We start from the raw sequence: 20,952 nt of genomic DNA, 5'->3' as shown, positions 1-20,952 counted from the left end.
GAGTTTCTCTGTGTAACCACCCTGGCTGTCCTGGAACTAACTTTGTAGACCAGGCTGGCCTTAAACTCAGAGAGAGCAAACTGCTTCTGCCTCCCCAGTACTGGGGTCAAAAGCATGTGCCCCCCCCCTCCGGCCTCTTTTTACCTGCATTTTTCCTCAGAGAAGAGAGCGCTCTCTTTTCTGAGCACAGTGAGCAGACACATTAGTTTCTTCCTAAGATGGTTAGACCTTTTCACTTAGTCTGCCACTGTAAATGCACTTCTTTCATTCGTTCGTTTGTTCACTTGCTCAGCAAATGCTTACTGGGTGTGTAGTATGTGCTGGGGATCTTAAAATGGTTAAGACAGCCTGTATCTTCAAAGAGCTCATTCTCTGTGGAGAAGATAGACACATATATAGGAAAGTGGGGACTCAGGAACTAGGGGACCCAGAGTTCAGAATGGCGGTGTTGAGTGGAGGTGTGACCATATCGGGTAAGGCTTTCAAAGGAGACAGTTTGAGTTGATTCATTATATCAGTCATCTAGAAATGTGCTTTAAGTTTAAGCAACTTTTCTGTTACGGGTTATAGGCAAAGCCCAAGTCTAAACTGAGACATAGTCTCTTCCAGTCTATGCCCTTAAGGATTCATAGTCCAGCCAGGAAAGAAGGCCCATAATTAGTCAAATGCCATTAAAATTGTATGGAGATTATGCCAGAAGAATGTAAGAGCACTTTGGTGGTGAGGGTGGTTGGGTGAATGGGCAGCCATTGAGGAAGTGGTTAATTCTATAGGGCAAAGGTTCTTCTGGAAGTCCAGTTTACTTTAAATATGTTTTTGTCTATTCATTCCTATCTTGCTGGACTTTTTTCCTCTTTAAATACTCTGAGGATGTCTCACAGACCATGCCAAGTAAAAATAGCATATGTAAAGCTACATTGTATTTTACAGCATTTTCCTGGGAAAGAAGCTATAATTTAAACAATAATACATCAACATAGGATGATGTCTCCATAATTAACACCATCTTGGTAAAACTAAGGAGATGAGTGCATTACTAATCACATTCAAACTGTATATTACTTGACCACTGTTGCCCTCTATGAAGTGGACAGTAGCTTAGCATCAAGTTTAGCTCTCCGATTGCATGATTCATTTCTCAGACTTCGCAAACCTCAGACCCAGTATGTAGCAGTAGGTTTAGGAAGAGGTCAGAAACTTAGAATACAGCAAATGAATATTGTAATACTAACTATACATTGCACATCTGTATTTTATCATCATTTTGCACTGCACTAGGGTGATGGTTAAGTGAGGACCACAACTGCACTGATGATTTCCACTGGACTTGAGATCTGGCTTCCTCACCCACTGAGCAGGGCAATGCATCTCACAAGGATAACAAAGCTATTGTCCTATGGGATACATGTCAACAGAGACTGCAATGAAATCCTCTCCTCCATACTCCTATGGTAGGAAGGGCTGATCATTGCCTCTATCCACATCAGATCTTAGGTAGAACCTTCAGCAGGGTGTAGCAATCAAATGACACAAGGCAGTTTGTCTGGCAGAATGTACACATGTTTTATCAATGGGATTCTCATAAAGAAGGAAAGATCCAAAGCTCTAAGGTTTTTCATACAAAAAATAAATTTATAAGGAAATTGCAGGGCTGAATGACCTGATCTAGAGGCAGTAAATTCTAGGGTGGTTACTAAGAGAGCTGTGGTGGGAGATATGAAGCTGGTGAAAGTAAGAGTTACTTTACTGAGTGTGTTAGTTTATTGCTGCAGCATTCCCAGTCTTGTAATAAACTCTGTTTGTTTGTTTGGTCTGGGAACAGAGATGACACCTCTCCCAAAGGAATCGTTATAGCCTGGTGCAAGCATGGAAAGGAGGGCTGGCTAGCACTTTCTGCAGTGACAGCTTGTGCATCGACATCAGTAACCAATGCGCCAGTCCAGCCCATTTGGGGGTGTCTTGTTTGTAACCCCTTCACCACAATTGCCCACCTTTGACATTCAGTTCACTGAGCAACGTCTGCTCATGACACTGGTCCACTTGATGAGGTGACAGCTTGATATTTTCCTCCTTTCTTGACTTTACTTTTATTTTCCCTTCACTCTTGTTATCTTAGGATTGTGCTCACTCAATAAATCATTAGCATCTAAGCTTTATTTCTTAGAGAGTCTGAGCCAAGATCATAAATATAGAACTATCATGAAACCACATGGAAAGACCAAAACTCTATTTAAAAAAAACTGGAAGAGATGAGCAGTTTATGGGGGGAAAACTAACTATGAATGTAAATTGCTCTTAAAACTGGGAAAAGGCCAGGCGGTGGTGGCACATGCCTTTCATCCCAGCACTCAGGAGCCAGAGGCAGGAGGATCTCTGAGTTCTAGGCCAGCATGGTCTACAGAGCTAGTTCCAGGACAGCTAGGACTATTACACAGAGAAACCCTGTCTCAAAAACAAACAAACAAACAAACAAAAAACAAAACAAAACCCAAACCAAAAAAAAAACCAAAAAACAAAAACCCTGGGAAAAGATGTTCAGTGGTACTCCTAATAGGGATCGTAGAGTCAAGTTAGAGTGCTGTGTCAGCCGACACCCACTGCTGCTGGAGGTACACACTGGCATTGCTTCAGTGGAGAGTGATTTAATAGTGTCTTCAGAGCATGCATAGTCTTTAGCCTAGCAAGTCTATGTTCACTGTTTATAAAAAAGAATGGAAATAGTCCAGCACACATCCATTAGAATCAGACTCAGTAAATTATGGCACGTGCATAAATGAACCATTATGTAATCTTTTTAAAAAAGTGACTTAAAAGTACTGACATATAAAAATCTAAAATTTGTGTTAAGTAAAAATGTTTTGAGAAATATATGCAGGAAGCTAGTCACAGAGGCTGCCGCTGGGCTGAGCAGACTTTCTCTGCACTGACTCTACCTTTTCAGTTGTGTACTGTGAGGCTGGGTTACCTGCTTTTCAGCTCACTGAGGAATTGTTTACATACAGTTAAATCACAATAATTTAAAGTGCACAATGCAATGACTTTTAAAAGTTATGTCTTCCTGCAAAACCATCACCACCACCATCAAAACATAACATGTACGTGATCCTTGGAAGATTCCTTGTGCCTTCATCCCAATGGGTCTTGGCCCCAGAAACCACTGATCTGCTTCTGTCATGAAAGGCTCATTTTTATTTTATGTAAATGGGGTCGTACAATGAATGCTCTTTTATATCTTGCTTCTGCACGTAGTATGTGTTTTAAGACTTATTTATGTTTTTATAAGTAATAGGCTCTGTTCTGTTTTATGAATGTACCACATTTTATTTACTCAGCCAACTATGGAGGAATATTTGGGTTGTTTACAGATATAGACTATGTAAATAAAGCTGTTAGGAACATTTGTGTACAAATCTGAGTGGAAATACATTTTAAATTTTTTTTGAGGGGAGATAAATATTTAGGAGTGCATTTGCTAAATTATATGGTAGGTGTATGCTGATTTTGAAAGAAATGCCAGTTTTCCAGAATGATCACACCATTTTCCACCCCTAATAGGAGAATTTGAACTCATGAATTCTTGGCTCTGTTGGTTTTTAAAATGATATAATGAATATATGGTGATGTGTTAACTACTTTGAAAGATACATTTAAAGGTAAAAACATAAATAAATGATGGCTAGAGCCTCTCCCCTCAAGCCTGGAAGTAGCACTGTGAGAAGGTTGGGTACTGGAATTCGAATAGGGGTGTGTTACTTTCTATGACCGACAGAACACCTGAGGCAATCACAGCAAAAAGGAAGTTTACTTTGACTCTCTGTTCTAGGAGTTTCAATTCACGGTTGGGAGTTTTGGAGCCTGTGGCAAAGCAGAACCTTATGGTGGGAGGATGTGGTTCAAGCTACTCACCTCAGAGTGGTAGGAAGAATAAGAAAGAGAGGATGGGATCAGTACCCTGCAATTCCCTTCAGGGGCATTCCCCCCATGACTTTAAAACTCCAGGAGCACTAGGCCCTGTGTCTTGAAATGTTTTACAACAAGAACCACAAGAAAATTCCCTTCTCTGGTTCTTCAAGACAGTCTTCCATCAAGTGATATAATATCTCACAACCTAACATGGAATGTTAATCACATGCCTATCATTACTATTTTCTGTTGTTAGGCAAAAATCACTGATTCTGCCTGTTCTGAAGGGAACAAAGAGATAGTACATCCTTGGGTGAATCTGACAGAGGAAATCGACTGTGTCAAACTCAAGTTTGCATCAGGATCACCTGCCAGACTACTAATAGTTAAGGTTCCTGGGACTTGTCCCCATATCTTCTTTTCTTTTCTTTTCTTTTCTTGTCTTGTCTTTTCCTTTTTCCCTTTCTTTTCTTGACAGGATCTTACTGTATTTCCCTCTCTTATTTAGGAAACAAGTTTACTATTATAATAGGGTTACTATTGCTGTGATGAAACACCATGACCGAAAGCAGCTTGGGGAGAAAGGCTATATTTTGTTTACACTTCCAAGTAACAGTCCATCACAGAGGGACGTGAACTCAAACAGAGCAGGAACCTGGAGGCGGGAGCTGATACAGAGGCTGTGAGGAGTGCTGCTTACTGATTTGTTCCTCATGGTTTGCTCAGCCTACTTTTTTTTTTTTTTGCCGTTCTTTTTTTTTCCCCTATTTTTTTAAATTTATTTATTTATTAAGGATTTCTGCCTCCTCCCCGCCACGGCCTCCCATTTCCCTCCCCCTCCCCCAGTCAAATCCCCCTCCCTCATCAGCTCAAAGAGCAATCAGGGTTCCCTGACCTGTGGGGAAGTCCAAGGACCGCCCACCTCCATTCAGGTCTAGTAAGGTGAGCATCCAAACTGCCTAGGCTCCCACAAAGCCAGTACGTGCAGTAGGATCAAAGACCCATTGCCATTGTTCTTGAATTCTCAGTAGTCCTCATTGTCCGCTATGTTCAGCAAGTCCGGTTTTATCCCATGCTTTTTCAGACCCAGGCCAGCTGGCCTTGGTGGGTTCCCGATAGAACATCCCCATTGTCTCAGTGTGTGGGTGTACCTCTCTCGGTCCTGAGTTCCTTGCTCGTGCTCCCTCTCCTTCTGGTCCTGATTTGGACCTTGAGATTTCTGTCCGGTGCTCCAATGTGGGTCTCTGTCTCCTTTCATCGCCTGATGAAGGTTAATATTCAGGAGGATGCCTATATGTTTGTCTTTGGATTCACCTTCTTATTTAGCTTCTCTGGGATCACGAATTATAAGCTCAATGTCCTTTATTTATGGCTAGAAACCAAATATGAGTGAGTACATCCCATGTTCCTCTTTTTGGATCTTGCTTACCTCACTCAGGATAGTGTTTTCTATTTCCATCTATTTGTATGCAAAATTCAAGAAGTCCTTGTTTTTTACTGTTGAGTAATACTCTAATATGTATATATTCCATACTTTCTTCATCCATTCTTCCATTGAAGGGCATCTAGGTTGTTTCCAGGTTCTGGCTATTACAAACAATGCTGCTATAAACATAGTTGAGCATATACTTTTGTTGTATGATAGGGCCTCTCTTGGGTATATTCCCAAGAGTGGTATTGCTGGGTCCAGGGGTAGGTTGATCCCGAATTTCCTGAGAAACCGCCACACTGCTTTCCAGAGTGGTTGCACAAGTTCGCATTCCCACCAGAAATGGATGAGTGTACCCCTTTCTCCACAACCTCTCCAGCAAAGGCTATCATTGGTGTTTTTGATTTTAGCCATTCTGACAGGTGTAAGACGGTATCTTAAAGTTGTCTTGATTTGCATTTCCCTGATGGCTAAGGAAGTTGAGCATGACCTTAAGTGTCTTTTGGCCATTTGAAGTTCTTCTGTTGAGAATTCTCTGTTCATCTCAGTGCCCCATTTTATAATTGGGTTGATTTGCCTTTTATGGTCTAGTTTCTTGAGTTCTTTATATATTTTGGAGATCAGGCCTTTGTCAGTTGCGGGGTTGGTGAAGATCTTCTCCCAGTAAGTGGGTTGCCTTTTTGTCTTAGTGACAGTGTCCTTTGCTTTACAGAAGCTTCTCAGTCTCAGGAGGTCCCATTTATTCAATGAGGCCCTTAATGTCTGTGCTGCTGGGGTTATACGTAGGAAGTGGTCTCCTGTGCCCATGTGTTGTAGAGTACTTCCCACTTTCTCTTCTATCAGGTTCAGTGTGTTCGGACTGATATTGAGGTCTTTAATCCATTTGGACTTGAGTTTTGTGCAAGGTGATAGATATGGATCTATTTTCATTCTTCTACAGATTGACATCCAGTTTTGCCAGCACAATTTGTTGAAGATGCTCTCTTTTTTCCATTGTATACTTTTAGCTCCTTTATCGAAGATCAGGTGTTCATAGGTTTGTGGGTTAAAGTCAGGGTCTTCTATTCGATTCCATTGGTCGACTTCTCTGTTTTTATGCCAATACCAAGCTGTTTTCAATACTGTAGCTCTGTAATAGAGTTTGAAGTCAGGGATGGTAATACCTCCAGACAATCCTTTATTGTATAAGATTGTTTTGGCTATCCTGGGTTTTTTGTTTTTCCATATAAAGTTGATTATTGTCTTCTCCAGATCTGTGAAGAATTTTGATGGGATTTTGATGGGGATTGCATTGAATCTATAGATTGCTTTTGGTAGAATTGCCATTTTTACTATGTTGATCCTCCCAATCCAAGAGCAAGGGAGGTCCTTCCATTTACTGGTGTCCTCTTCAATTTCTTTCTTCAAAGACTTAAAGTTCTTGTCAAATAGATCTTTCACTTCCTTGGTCAGAGTTACCCCAAGATATTTTATGCTATTTGTGGCTATCGTGAAAGGTGATGCTTCTCTGATTTCCCTCTCTGCTTCCTTATCCTTAGTGTATAGGAAGGCAACTGATTTTTTTGGAGTTGATCTTGTATCCTGCCACATTACTAAAGGTGTTTATCAGCTGTAGGAGTTCTTTGGTGGAGACCAACAGTCTAGGAATGGCACCACTCACCATGGACCAGGCCTTCCCCCATCAATTACTAGTTAGGAAAATGCACTACAGGCTAGCCTACAGACCAATCTCATGGAGGCATTTCCTCGTGTGGGGTTCCCTTCTCTCAGATGACTCTACCCTGTGTCAAGTTGATATAAAATTAGCCAGCACAGTCCCTGACTGGCTTTGAACTTAAGACACTTCTTACCTTCTGAGTGCAAGGCAAAAGGTGTGCATCACCACACTTGGTCAGAATTTCTGGCTTGGTAAACTGAGGCAGGGTTCAGGAATCTCTTCACCAGCAGTAGTTGCTGTTTCAGATGCATCTGAGGAGAAAAATAGAATTGCTGAAAGGCAAGGTTAACAAATCAAAGTAAAGCCACTGGTAATATAAAAATAAAATTTTAACGACAGTTCTACCATTGACAAGATGTACAGCATTGACAAGACACTTAACCTCCCTGCTCTCCAAAGCTTGCAAATGAATGTAGCGTCCACTGCTGGATTCATTATTCCCTGTAAATGACATCTAGGCAAGATTAGGCCTGCAATTCAGACATCTGCCAAATCCCATCAACAATCCAGAGTCTAGATTCTAGACTCTCAAAAGAATTCTATAACATCAAAATATAAACACCAAAGAGAAACATAAATGTTTCTCCTCCCTGACAAAGATCAGACAAAGAAAATAAAGGGTCAAGAATAATGCAGGAGAGGTGAATTTAGGGGACAAATTATTATTGGGAGGCAAACCATTAGCAGTTTGCCATAGTAATGGGTTTTACTGGGATGGAGCTGTCTGTAGGAAGAACAGAATTTAGTGTTGGTTCTTTTAAGCTTGAAAGGCTATCCTAAATACATCTATCAAATAATCCTCACATAAGGCTCAGGGAACACCATGGAAGAGGGGGCAAAAAGATTGTATCAGTGTGTCACTTATATTACATGCCGAGAAGATAAAGTTTCCTCAGAGAACACAATAAACTTAAAGACTGAGTTAGAAAAGAAATATAAGTAGCCATTATCTACAGTAAAAATAATTAAAACCTGACTTTTCTAAAAATGGAGGCTAGTATGAGAAGAGTATCCTGAGTTCTCTAGTGAAAATAACAAAACATGATACCAAATAAAAGAGATTTTACAGTTATGAGCATGATCATGAAAACATATATTGGACAAAGAATGATGATCAATTCTTAAGTTTTAGATGCCCACTGATGTTAAAGACATGCAAAAATCTGAGACAAAGAAAACTAAAGCTACACTTGAATCTCTTGGCATTTCATTCATTAACTAGTAAATGTTCATTTTTAAAAGAGAGAAAATGGGTGAAATTAAATCACAAATGAAAAAGATAAGCAAATTTTAAACAAACAATCATTTTAGTCATTTCTATTGTCAGTAAACTGTCATTGTCTCCCTCCTTGGAGCGTGGTGGGAAGAACCGCATACTTTCTCTGAGGCACTGCTGTCACACTGGGAGCTGCAGAAGCCCTCTCCTCGAAAGCCCAGCAGGTTTTTCAGGGTTGTTCTTCTTGGCATGGTATTAGAAATGCTGGTAATAACTACTTGGGAAAGACATAAAATATATAAGGTAAAAAGTAGTAAACCACCGGCTATGATGATAGGCCTAACTGTTCCAAGAAAAGCATCCTCTAAACTGCTATAAATAATGAATGAGTTCAGCAAAGACTGAAGCCAAAGGAAACCCACACAGAGCCATTGTGTTTCTGTCAGTGAAAAATAGCTGCGTATTAATAAGAGCATAAAAGGAGAGATTCCACTCACAGCCATGAACCAAAAATAAGTACTTGAGGATTTTCCTTGAGACACAAGATTTACTCAAGACAATAATTAAAGCATAACAGGAACAATAAAGGAGGATGTGAACAGATGGAGCGAGAGCCCCGGGTCATTACTGGAGAAGCAGCAGTGAGTGAGGACGAATGGGGCACTGTGTCAATTATGAGATTGCGTGGACAGCACTACAAGGCTTCACACACTCACCATAGATGCTGAATGATGGATAGCTACCTTCGAGAACACGGAAATAGGACTCTGCCGTAGGATTTAAAATACATTAAAACTGACAAATGAACCCACACTTATCAAAATAATCAACTTCTAAATGGGGGAGGGGTCAACTTAACCTGTCTACTTAGAATAGCTCTTTAAAACCCTACTTTTGAGGTTATGATATAAGTACATTTCTCCCTTCTCCTCCATTCAAACCCTCCCATATACTCCTCCCTGTTCTCCTTCAAATTCATGGCCTCTCTTTTTCACTAACTGCATGCATGCATTTATATGTATATACACATATATTCCTAAATATAACCTGCTCAGTCTATATAATGTTACTTGTATGCATGTTTTCAGGGCCGACCATTTGGTATTGGATAACCAGCTGGTATGCCCTTCCCTAGGGAAGAGCGCCTCTTCTGCTCCCAGCTTTTCTCAGGTGCCTATAGCTCTTTGAGTAGAGCTGAGGTGTCATGGGCTTTTCCCCATCCACTTAGGCATGCCCATTGGTGTCATCCTTGACCAGTTCATGTTTGGCAGTCATGTTGGTGAGACTTTATGGGCATAGATTCCAATATTACTTGGAGACACAATCTCTCAGAAAAAGTCTCTGAACTTCTGGCTCTACAATCTTTTTGCCCCCTCTTCCGCGGTGTTCCATGAGCCTTAGATGTGGTATTATTTGATAGGTGTTTTGGGGATACTTTCAAGCTTAGTTAACACCAAATTCTGTTCTTCCTACAGACAGCTCCATCCCAGTAAAACCACCACTATGGCAAACTGCTGATGGTTTGCCTCCCAGTAAGTTCCTTTGCATTCATGGCTTTTCAAGCCCTTAGTGTAGTGGTGTTGAGTTGATAGATCTTGAAGTGGTGGGACCTACATCATTGTATCTGCCATCCTTGGAAAGGGGCAAAGGTCATTCCTCTAATTTGCAAAGAAGGCATTTGAATGAAAGCCCAAGTCTTGCTTGAAGTGCCTCTCTGGCTTCCTGTTTGGCAGTGGGATCATTTGGACAGGAACGTGTTCCTGTTCTTGCCATCCTCCTTGATAGAGAACAGCTGCAAGGGCCCTCGCTAGAATGGACTGATGGAGGTGACTATGACCTTGAACCTCCAAAAGAGTGAGTTAAATAAACTTCCTTATAAAGTGAAGCTGAAGTGTTTCATTATACTGAAAAAAAGCTGGCTGATACAATCATCTTTCTAATAAATGACCTGGCCAGAATTTATGGTGCCATGTAGTAATAGGAGCGGCGGGGCTGCGTCCCCAGCACCCCGGCCGCTTGCTAGCTTATGCCCCAAAATAATTACATGGACACTGTATTATTTTTTTTTTTTTGATTTTTCGAGACAGGGTTTCTCCATAGCTTTTGGTTCCTGTCCTGGAACTAGCTCTTGTAGACCAGGCTGGCCTCGAACTCCCAGAGATCTGCCTGCCTCTGCCTCCCGAGTGTTGGAATTAAAGGCGTGCGCCACCACCGCCCGGCGACACTGTATTCTTTTAAACACTGCTTGGCCCATTATATCTAGCCTCTTCTCGGCTAACTCTCGCACCTGGACTAGCCCATTTCTAATAAAGTGTGTAGCACCGAGGTGCGCTTACCGGGAAGATACTAGCCTACATCCATCCTGGGCTGGAGCTTGATCGTGTCTGCCTCAGAGAGCAGAGCTATCACGTCTGCCCGGGAGAGGGGAGCATGGCATCTCTGAGCTCACTTCCTCTTCCTCCCAGCATTCTGTTCTGTTTACTCCACCCACCTATGTTCTAACCAATAAAATGGGCCAAGGCAGTTTCTTTATTTTTTAACCAATGACTTTCCTCCATCAGTGCCATCCTTTATCTCCTCCCTTTGAAGTTCTGCTGTAAGAGCTATAGATAATCTACCATTTTTCACCACTCTGACTTAAGCTATCATAGCCTCTTGTCCACACCAGTCAGGATCCTCTAACAGATCTTCCTGCCTCTGTCATTGGTCTTTTATGACTTTTTGCCTCACCATAGCCAGAGCGACCCTGGTAAGCTCTTATGTCAGATACTACCTTTCTTTTGCACAAAACCATCCAAAGGCTTCCACCCCTCTCTAGAAAACACTTCACTTTCCTGTTTGATAACCTCTTCTCAGTCACCCCTTACTCACTCTGGGGTGGCCTCCAACATGTTAGACATCTTCCTGGTTTTGGAACTTCACACTCCTGGAATCTTTTTTCTCCCAGCTGCTTGTTTGCTCCCTATCTCCCCTCCTTCGGGTCCTGTGCAGATGTCATCTCCGTGAAATCCTCCTGAGCTTCCACAGGAGAGTTCTACTTTTCACTTCTTGCTAGCTCTGATCACTCTTTCCTATTTTACGTGCTGTTTACTTGCCCACCTATCACCTATTTTCAAACTTGTCTCTTTCCAGCTACCATGCTATCATGCTTATGGGGCTGTGTGTTTTGTTTACAGGTTATCTTTAGTGCCTAGGATAGTGCCTGGTACCTTGAGGGCTTTGATACATCTTTGTTGGTTAGCGATCTAATGAAATAGACTGAAATCTCTTCTAGCACAGCTGTCTTACTTTCTAAACTGACTTTACAGCTAAGCCAGAAGCAACAGATATTGTGGAAAGGTTTCACAGCTTGCTAATTGTTTTGTGTACAGTATTATAGCAGAAAGGTAGTTTATACTTTAGAGAAGTGGATCTCAGCCTTCCTAATGCTGTGACCCTTAATAAAGTTCAACATGCTATGCTGACTCCAACCATAAAATTATTCCATTGCTCCTTCATAACTAAAATTTTGCTACTGTTATAAATCATGATGTAAATACGTGATGTTTGACTCTCAAAGGGGTTGCAGCTCACAACTTGAAAGCCGCTGCCTTAGAGCAATGCGTCATATCATGTTTAATAAAACAGTTCAAAAGATGGGTCAAAATAAAACATATGGAAATACAGTTTTTAATATGCCAGAATTTCTTAAGATGAAAAAATATAACATGAACATTGAATGTTTGAAGGATTCACATATTTTAAAATGGACAGTATTAAAAATGGATATGGCATGTATATATGGGAATGTATAAAATTTTCAAAGAATTGTATAAAATATATTAAAAATACAATATATGTAGATTATAATGGAATTTACAGATGATATAGTCAACAAAAGCTATAGAAATACAAACTATGTAAATATCTAATTGCTAGAAAGTTATTCTAAAAAGATTTGATATATGTAAATAGCTTGTGTCTAGATTTTACTTCATAAATTGCCAAAAATGACAAATAATTTATTCTTCAATAAAGGGGAAGACCAATAATCACATAAAAAGCATACTGCTTGAAAATAATTCATATGAAAACACCATTAAGAAGCTAGCAACATGGTTGAGTAGATAAAGACTCCTCCTACCGAGCCTGCCGACCTGAACTTCTTTTCTGGGAGCTGCGTGGTAGAAGGAAAGGAATGGCTCCTGAAAGTTGTCCTCTGATAGCCACACATGCACCCCACCTGCACATTTAAGGAAATAAATAAATATAAAAGAAGAAAACACCATTGGGGTGTGATTTTAGAACTATCAAGTCAGTAAAAAGCAAAATGAAAGTGATAAACCTCACATTGGCAGAGGTCATGGAACCTTCTTGACAAACAAAAAGCCATGATCAAGTTCTATCTTCTGGACTTACCTAACATAAAGAAACTTATCTACAAGGAAGTAAATAACCAAAAATTAGGTCAGCAAAATGTCAATCTATTTTATGCCATGCAGAATAGTGAAAAAAAATTGGAAAGGACAAAAATTCCAAGTAACAGAGGAATTTTTAAGCAAAATTTATTTTAGAAACATGGACCATTCAAAATGACAATGTGGGGACTCTGTAACCTGAGGGAATGTGAATGTCAGCACAGTAAAGCTTCTATAGATGCTGAGCTGGAATGTCATCTTCCTGTAGCAAAGCCAAAAGAGATCACCCTTGGGATATATCAGTGTTTGGGAGAATACACTGTCCAGAACTTATTTTGCAATATATTACCTTATATTGGCTCATAACCGTTTTCTAGACTGAATATCCTAAGAAAACCCTTGGTAAGACTTGAAGCTTTGAAACCAAGGTTTAGTTTAGCCTCAAAAATGTAACTAGCTATGACTGGTGGATTACCTTGTCCTTGGGGAAGAAGAAGGCAAGGGAAGTGCCTAGGAGGACAGGACTAAAACATTGGAGGCTGTGTCCAGCCTCATCAGACACGAGTGTCGACGGAGAGGAAGCAAGAGGCCATCTTAGAGGCAGAGCTAGGGAACAGTCAGCTGAGGAAGTGCCCCGAGAATAACAGGAGGTAGCAGCAGTGGAAATGATGGGCCCCAGAATAGTTGTCCAGTGCTGGGGAATTCTGTGTAGGTGTGATCCAGAGTCCTCTTTCACAGGGGTAGGACGGCTGCAGATCCTAGTGAGAACGTGGGAAGTTGAAGAGCAGCAGTGATTTATTTGTCCTACTCTCTCAGTTACCCTTTTATTGCTGTGCTTAGTTTTAGATGCCATGACCAGGGCAACATGCAGAAGAGTTTATTGATACTTCGGTTTCAGAGGCTTAGTCCATGGGCATATGCTGGGGAGCATGGCACCAGGCAGACAGGCATGGTGTTGGAGCAGTAACTGAGAGCTTACATCCTTATCCGCAAGCAGGAGGCAGAGAGCCAATTGGAAATAGGATAGACTTTTTAAGCATCAAAGCCCACGCCCAGTGACACACCTCCTTCCACAAGGCCAAGCCTCCCAATCTTTCCCAAAAAGCTCCATCATCTGGGAATCAAGCATTCAAGTATATGGGCTTATGGGGCCATTATCATTTCAAACCACCACATCCACTCCTACTCCAGATGCTTGGGAGGACAAGATTTATCCCCTATGAATGCCTGAATGCCTGGATTTGTATTCTTACTCTATCACTTATTAACTGCATAACCTCAAGCAAGACAGTTAGCCTTGCTGTGACTCAGTTTCCCTCCAGGAACAACTTGGGTCAACACTATTGCCTATTTTGTCATGTTTCTGGGAGGAGCGGATGCCTGGAGCTCCCGTTGCCTGTGAACTCTTGTCATTATTACACACCCAGCAGAGCTCCCAGGAACCCATCTTGGAGATTCAGAAAGGGTTAGATCAGATCTGCCAGGAATTTATAACTGAGCATACTGAAACAGTTGAGGTTTTATTCAGACTCTAAACTTGGGAGGAGGAAAAGGAGGGCCTTTAAAGCATTCCTACTGGAGATGCTGGGTGCATCCTGATCCTACAAGTATCACATGGGCTGCTGGCCAGTGTCTCCCTTTGCCAGAAGTCTGACAATAGGCCCTGAGGAACACTTCCTCTTGAATTGGCTCTAGTGAAGCAGGGCTGTTCTTAAATAGAGTCATGAGGCCACCGGGTACTGGACACTGGGGCCTCATGTACCCCACTGTGTGGGAGGTAGAATTTAGGAAGTGGCTAGTGCTTTTATCCCCTTCCCAGGCTTGCCCATTAACTGAGGTGGGTGGTGTCCAACTAAACCCTGATGTGCTTGCATTTCTCCTGGGAACAGCTGGAAACTTGGCTGTCTGGATGGTGGATGGACTAGCAAACATACAGACTGAGTGAGGGGCCTGAAGGGGAGAAGCGTCTCCTGGGCAGTTTTAGGAATCTCTTCTGTATAATGTTCTATCTAATTTCCTCCTCCATGTTCCCAAGAGAGCTTCATTAAGGACTGCCATTTATTTTAAGATCTCTTTTGGAAGTCAGATTCTGATTTGTTTGGAATGCTGTGCTACGTGGAATGTTAGGGCCTTGACACAGACACAATGGTAGTCCATGGGTGTAGGGTTGTTTATTTAATAATAACTTAATGTTTTTATCTTGTGTGTGTGAGTGTTTTGACTGCATGTGTATGTGCACACTCTGTGCGTGCCTAGTGCCTGAAGAAGTCAGAAGAGGGCACCAGATCCCCTGGACTTTATTATTTGTGTGTGTGTATCTACGATGTGTGAGTGGGGGGGTGCATGAGGGCCATGGCTCATGTGTAAATTTCAGAGGACAACTTTGTGGAGTTGATTCTCTCCTTCCATCTTTATGTAAGCTCCTGGGATGGTCATTAGGCCTATATGACAAGCATTTTACCTGCTGAGCATCACACTTACTTCTTATGTAATAATAATTTGGTAAATGCCCCGCCCCTCCCCCCTACTGAGGAGCTATGATAAGGATTGTGATATGGAGATAGCTGAGGTACAGCCCTGTCCTCATGTTGTTCACACTGTCCTGGAGACACAGGCAAATACATACAAAAAGGGAAATTCCATGTACAGTGGTCGCTGTGGCAGACTGAATGCCATAAAAAGTCTAGGTCCTAGTCCCTGGAACCTAGGAATGATATCATTCCTGAGGACACTAAATATGATCTCAAGGGACTTTATAAGAGGGAGATTTGACCATAGAGGAAAAAATGATGTGATTAAAGACAAAGCAATTGGAATGGTGCACATTGAAGATGGTAGAAGAGGCCTCCCAATAAAGGATTCTGTAGACTTCTAGAAATGATAACAGATAAGGAAACAGATTCTCCCCACAGCCTCCCTCAAATAACTGTCCCTAGACATCTTGATTTTTCCTGGTGAGACTTCTGGCTCCCAAAACTATATATAGTAGTGTTAAGCCACAGATTTTGTGATACTTTGATACGGCAGCCATAATGATTAAGGGCATAGAATGGAATGGGTGTTCCAGCAATCTCTAACGTAGGGAAATATCATACACTGTAGGCAGGTGTCAGAGGGAATTCAGAGAAGTGATGCCTTTAACTCTTCCAGTAAAAGAGGCTGTGTGCCGAAAGGGAACTGAGGCATTGTGCGTGCTCACGCACACATATTCACTGAGCCAACATTTTTCAACATCTGTTCTAAATTAGGTCCTGAATTAGGTTTACTAGGATTTGAAGACAGCGAAAGCAGAGTTCATGTCTTCAAGGAGATGACTGTCGAGTTCGGAGACTTGTCATTAAAACCCCTAACTTATTAGCATACTAATTCAGTTAACTCTCTGAGTTCAAGTTCCTCTATGTCAATCATAAAAAGAGGTGGTTTACTGGATGTTATGAAGACTAACTGATAAAATACATGGGGATTTTTTTTTTGCCACGAGGTGTGTTTTATTTTCATTAATCATACAAATAATTTTCTATAATATCCCAGGGCAAACCAGTGATATTTGGCAGTCTGATTAGTGTGGGGGGGGGGTCCCCCTTCAGAGACCCGCAGACCGGTGGCATCGGCTCAGAGTGCCCGGGTTCACAATGCAGCTTGTGGCTCGCATCCATCCTGGAGGTGGCTCTTCCTCCACATCACGAGGGGGTCTGGGAGATGACGGGTGGGGTGGGGTAATCCTCCTGTCTGGGCTTTTAGGAAATTTCATTCCTCTTTTCCTGTTCAGTGGTCTCTGGTCAGCAGAGTGTTCTTCTGCGTCTCGGTCTTCTTCAGCTTGGCCTCATCAAAGCTGGAGATTTCCCCTGTGTCCACGGCTTGTCTGCCATTTTCTTACAACCCATGGAGTTTCGTTCCGAGTTCGTGCTGCAGGTGCTCCCACTCGCCTTGCTGCAGCAAGAGACATGGAAATTTTTTTTAAAATATTTATTTATTATGTATACAATATTCTGTCTGTGTGTATATCTGCAGGCCAGAAGAGGGCACCAGACCCCATTACAGATGGTTGTGAGCCACCATGTGGTTGCTGGGAATTGAACTCAGGACCTTCGGAAGAGCAGACAATGCTCTTAACCTCTGAGCCATCTCTCCAGCCCATGGAAATTTTTTATAACTATAAATCATTATAAAACTAAAAGGAGCTGGGCGGTGGTGGCGTACGCCTTTAATCCCAGCACTCAGGAGGAAGAGGCAGGCAGATCTCTGTGAGTCCGAGGCCAGCCTGGTCTACAAGAGCTAGTTCCAGGACAGGCTAAAACTACAGTGAAAATCCTGTCTCGAAAAACCAAAAAAAAAAAAAAAAAAGAAAGAAAGAAAGAAGGTATTATAGAAATTTGGCATGAGAAAAAATAGGCACATGAGAAAGTGATTAATGACATAAGATTCCTGGGGAGTAACAGAAGTGATAGATGAGACCAGTTTCAGCTAAGGGCATCAAGAATGCTTCCTGAAATCATGATTTAGCAGGCCTCGGAGAAAGCCTGAGAAAGGGCAGAAATGGAAGTGTGATTCAATGGGAGGCAGGACCCTTGGAAAACTGCCCGCCACTTTCATAGGTGACCTTGAGCCTTGAGATGAGGCGTCACATCTCCTGGTGTGAAGTGGCATAAAGGGCGGGTCTTCATTCTTAGCCCTCAAATTTTCCCTGGCTCCCTAGTTTTGTCCCCCCAAAAGTGTCCCCTGGCTGCTTACCACAATGCCTGTGGAGAGCCCCAGCTGTGTGACGCCAGTCAGCCGTATTTCAACACCAGGCTGGAATTAATAGCTGAACTTTTTACTTCTATCCCTTCCTTGCTCTTCCCTTTAAGACATCCTGCTTTCCTTAAGAAAATAGTTTTTGTCGTTTTCGTGAGAAAATTGTTCATAGTCAGGCCACGTGAAAGATGAAGGGAATAGTTGTTAGGAAGACAGGGCTATCATTTTGAGCCTAAAAGTCAAATGCTACTTAAACTATGTTCTATTTGACCTCCGCTGATACTGCCATATCATGTTACATTATGTTGAGAAGTTGCTGGAGAATGTTTTTACTGGAACAAAAGGCTCTGTTCAGAGTTGGGTTTCTGGTTCAGACCTATAAAGAGGGAAATAATTGATCTGAAGGTTGTATTCTCCTCTTCCACGGTCCTAGGCAGTCACCGAGTGTCTTCTCTGCACCACATGTGCGGGGTCACGGGCAGCCCCTGTACACAGTGCAGTCTTGGGAGTGCTGGGGTTCGGGAGAAGTTCCTTCACCTTAGTATTTGAACATGGAAATTAAAGGTTATGATTTTTAGGGAAAACTCTAAACCCCACTTCTCTTCCCCTTTTCCCCTTTCCTCTTCTCCCTTTCCTCCTCTCCACTGCCTCCTCCTGTTTAGTCCTTCTCCTCCTCTGCTTCCTTCTTTTTCCGTTATTATTCCTTCTTTCCCATTCTGTGCCCTTATCTGTGGTAGGGTAATCTTTTATTTTATATTTTCTATTACAGTTCAAATTTCAAATATTTTGCCTTCCATTTTCATATTAAATTGTGCAAGAAATGCAAATAATTTATAAACAAGCAACAGCTTGAAATATTTTTGTATTCTCTGGGTAATATAAACAGCAACTACTCACATGACATCATTCATACACACCCTTCCATTTAAACATGGGTGAGGAGGCAGGTACAACATGAGGTTAAATGACTCAAAGTAGCTTTGCTCAGATTTTGTAGCCTAGGTTTGATTCAAAAGATATGGTCCTCAAAATTATCCTTCATCTCTCTTTAATTCCTCAAATATACATGATTTTTTTTCTGAAAACTTTGCCATGTCTGTTTCACACTAATGGTCACATGTCCATTGGATGCTCCTTTGGCCTGTCTCCTGTGCAGAAGCCTAGTATGTAACCATCGATTAGCTTATTAGCTTAGAGAAGCGTGAACAGATAAGAACAGAAAAACAACTATGAGAAACTGGAAAGATTTGGAAAACTTCTCATAGTTATTATAAATAACATTAAGTAAAATACTACATACATTATGGTATTGCTTATGTAAAAAACACTAACATACGGATACAGTAAGGACATACAACAGTTGACATTAATTCCTTCTGAATGGTGGAGTTAATATTTTCTTTTACTAGGCTAGGAATATAACTTCATAGAAGAAGACTTGTCTAACATATACAAGGCCCCAGTTTTTAACCTCATAACAGATGAGATAGAGATTTTTAAGTAGACTTTTTAAAATGTTTCTATTCTATACACCTATAATCAGTTTGTGTTAATCTTAGAGACAAAACCATAATATTTTAAAATAGAGCATCCCTTTAGAGACTCTTCCAGGGTGAAAACTGGCTAATGAAAGGGTAGTCCTAAGGCATCTAAGGTTCCATTAGGGGCTGAGTTGCTTGAGTAGAATTGTGAATGAGACTTTGTTGCTGCTCTTGAATGGCGTGTAAGTGGTGGCATATATTTCAAGATGCTTTTGAGTAGGGAAACAAAAGTTTCTTTCCTGAGTTTAGTTCCAGGGATTCTTGGACTTTGGAGGAAAGTGGTCCCAGGAAAGATTATTTACAACATTAAAACTAAATCTTTCCTTGGTTAATAATTTGTACACCCTGTATGTAGGGCATCGATTTAGGTTAACCTAGACCAGGAAGGAGATAAAGGTTAAAATCAGAACTGGAAATCTCAACACTTTCTCTGCCCAAGTCAAACCAGAAGGCTGAGCCTGCTGTCCTGATAGAGCAGTGGTTCTCAACCTTTCTAACGCTGTGACCCTTTAATACAGTTCCTCATGTTGTGGTAACCCCAACTATAAAATTATTTTCATTTTTACTTCATAACTGTAAGTTTGCTGCTGTTATGTGTTTTATGATGTTTTACTCTTAAATCTTTAGACTTTTTGGGGGGGGCCGCCACCCAGCTCCCAAATAAATTACACACAGACATTTATTCTTAGTTATGAATGCCTGGCCTTAGCTTGGCTAATTTCTTGCAAGCTTTTCTTAACTTAAATTATCCTGACTACCTTTTACCTCTGGGTCTTTTCCTTTTCTTACTTCTATATATCTTATTTTCACTCTTTCTCCGCGGCTGACTGGGTGGTTGGGTGGCTGACCCCTGATGTCCTCCTTTCCTTTTCTCCCTTGCCCCTCCCTCCTTCTGCATTTCTCCTATTTATACTCTGCCTGCCAGCCCTGCCTATCCTTGCTCCTGCCGCACTATTGGCCATTCAGCTCTTTATTAGACCATCAGATGTTTTAGATGGACAAAGAATCACAGACAGCTTCACAGAGTTAAACAAATGCAACAGAAACAAAAGCAACACACCTTAAAACAATATTCTACAACAGTTATGAATTGCAGTGTAAACATCTGTGTTTTCCAATGGTCTTAGGTGACCCCTGCGAAAGGATCGTTTGACTTTTGAAGGGGTCACAACCCACAAGTTGAGAACCGCTGTGGTAAAGGGACCTCCAGAATGCCCCTGTAGTAGGCTGCTGCACTGGGCTGGCTCTTCTGAAGGAGCAGCACCTAATTGCCCCAGAGGCCTTGCTGCTGGAATGCTGATGTTTTTATGACTGTGTGTGATGCCTCTTGATAAGTTATTTGAAAGAGGATCTGGGGCAGCAAGACTGAGCTTTCTTGGAGTCAAGTCCTTAGGCCATGCTCTTGTGCCATTGGGTCTGCTCTCCTGTCCTTTCTTATTTTATGTTTTTCGCGTGTGTGTGTGTGTGTGTGTGTGTGTGGTGTATGCACATGCGCATGTTCGCATATGTGCAGGCATGTGAGCATGAGGTGTGCATGCATGTATATGGAGGCCCCAGGCTGACGTTGAGAATCTTTCTTGATTGCCTTTTATCTTACTTATTGACAAAGGATTTCTCGGCTGAGCCCAGAGACTGACAATATGGCTTGTGTAACTATGTCACTTCCTCTGGGCATCTCCCATCTCTGCCTTCCAAACTGAGATCTTAGGTGGGTCTCCACACTGATCTACCTTTTATGTGGGTTCTAGTGATTCGAACTCCAGCCCTCATACTTGGGAGGTAAACACTTTAGTCACTGAGCCATCTCCCCAACCCTCTTCCAGTTTTTCTGACAAATTGTCTCTACTCCTGCTAGCCCCTTCTGACCAGCACTTTTCTGTGACCCAAATGACCATTCAGAAGAACAAAACAACCAGTGTCTAACCAGAAACTGACTAGCAATTTGTTCTATTGTCACACTACTTAGTATGCTTGAATCTTACCTCAAGGTTTCTTTTTGTGGTTCTCTAGATGAC

The 20,952-nt window shown here is 41.7% G+C and overlaps 1 pseudogene; it reads right to left on the bottom strand.

Moving 5' to 3' along the window:
* Window positions 1-16,399: 16,399 nt before the first annotated feature.
* Window positions 16,400-16,531, bottom strand: LOC121455497 (annotated as a pseudogene).
* Window positions 16,532-20,952: the final 4,421 nt, after the last annotated feature.

The sequence above is a fragment of the Microtus oregoni genome, unplaced genomic scaffold, assembly GCF_018167655.1.
Source record: "Microtus oregoni isolate MIOR12 unplaced genomic scaffold, Mior012 000000F_ref0000247, whole genome shotgun sequence".
Classification (NCBI taxonomy): Eukaryota; Metazoa; Chordata; class Mammalia; order Rodentia; family Cricetidae; genus Microtus; species Microtus oregoni.
Note: the sequence above shows the minus strand (reverse complement) of the source record. Positions and strands in the feature narration are given on the sequence as shown.